We start from the raw sequence: 1,771 nt of genomic DNA, 5'->3' as shown, positions 1-1,771 counted from the left end.
CATGGACATATATACACTACCAAAGGTAAGGTAGATAGCTAGTGGGAAGTAGCCGCACAGCACAGGGATATAAGTTCGGTGCTTTGTGACCGCCTGGAGGGGTGGGATGTGGAGGGAGACGCAAGAGGGAAGAGATCTGGGAACATATGTATATGTATAACAGATTCACTTTGTTATAAAGCAGAAACTAACACACCATTGTAAAGCAATTATACCCCAATAAAGATGTTAAAAAAAAAAAAAGTTGACGTATGATTCTCTAGGGGATCTTGCTGAAACGCAGACTCTGATGCAGTAGCTTTGAGGATGGGCCTGAGATGCTGCATTTCTAACAGGCTCCTGGGATGATGCTGATTCTGCTAGTCCATAAACCACAGTATGAGCAGCAAGGGTTTAGAGCACACTAGTCTCCAGAGTGGACATGGAAATGCTCCACTGGAGTGAGGGAAGGAAACGTCAAGACATATCTATAGTCTTTATCAAAAAAGTAGGAAATTAGGAGAAGGCTGTGGTGGCGCAGCTCCGGAGGCCACAGCTGCGATGCTGGCTTTGGCCCCAGCAGCACCATGGTGACGCTCGCTGAGCTTCTCGTGCTCCTGGCCGCCCTCCTGGCCACGGTCTCGGGCTACTTCGTCAGCATCGATGCACACGCAGAGGAATGTTTCTTCAAACGGGTCACCTCGGGCACCAAGATGGGCCTCATCTTCGAGGTAGCTGAGGGCGGCTTCCTGGACATCAATGTGGAGGCTACAGGGCCTGAAAATAAAGGAATTTATAAGGGACACAGGGAGTCCAGTGGGAAATACACATTTGTTGCTCACATGGGTGGAACATATAAGTTTTGTTTTAGCAATAGGGTGTCCACCGTGACTCCAAAGATAGTGATGTACACCATTGATAATGGGGAGGCCCCCTAAGGACAAGACATGGAAACAGAAGCTCACCAGAGCAAGCTAGAAGAAATGATTAATGAGCTCGCAGTGGCAATAACAGCTGTAAAGCATGAACAGGGGAGTTTGGGAGAGAATACACAGAGCAATCAATGACAACACAAACAGCAGAGTGGTCCTTTGGTCCTTCTTTGAAGCTCTTGTTCTAGTTTCCATGACATTGGGACAGATCTACTACCTGAAGAGATTTTTTTGCAGTCCAGAGGGTTGTTTAAAAAGCCTTTTCCTGATGAGCCCAAACTCATAATTCACTGTTTACCAAACATCTTGGTCATAATAATGTCATTAGTTTCTACGTTTTTATTTTCTGAACTGCACACTCACAGCTTCTGTTTCTTTGTGATTAAGAGATATTGCGGGAAAACACTTTTTTAGGAAAGTTATAGTGAAATTTGACATGTGATTGGCATGATTTCATATTTGAATTCTGCCTTCATTATACATGTCCTTCCAGAACTCAAGCACTGTAAGTGTAATATAGGTGTATAGTCCTTATTATATCTTCTTTCCTCTTGTTTTCATCATAAAATACAGTTTGTTCAGGATAGTACTTTACTAAAATGACTGCATTCTTGGGATCCCTTGTCCTGCAGTTCAAGTCATTAAAGATTCATTTTGTTGAGTCCTTATGAGAAACAACAATCTGAATCTTGACATTTTCTATCCAGCCTAATGGCAGAGCTCTGTGACTAGAATATGCTACCAGGTTGGTACTTTTATACCTTGTCTATCTTGTTTTTGCTTTAAAGATAAGACTTAAGCCAACAACCTTTTTCCCCTTATAGTTAACTTTGAACCCTAGAACTCAATCACCTCCACTT

The 1,771-nt window shown here is 43.0% G+C and overlaps 1 pseudogene; it reads left to right on the top strand.

Annotated features, from left to right (window-relative positions):
* The first annotated feature begins 566 nt into the window (after window positions 1-566).
* Window positions 567-1,197, top strand: LOC116742947 (annotated as a pseudogene).
* The last annotated feature ends 574 nt before the right edge of the window (window positions 1,198-1,771 follow it).

Source organism: Phocoena sinus, chromosome 18, assembly GCF_008692025.1.
Source record: "Phocoena sinus isolate mPhoSin1 chromosome 18, mPhoSin1.pri, whole genome shotgun sequence".
Lineage (NCBI taxonomy): Eukaryota > Metazoa > Chordata > Mammalia > Artiodactyla > Phocoenidae > Phocoena > Phocoena sinus.
Note: the sequence above shows the minus strand (reverse complement) of the source record. Positions and strands in the feature narration are given on the sequence as shown.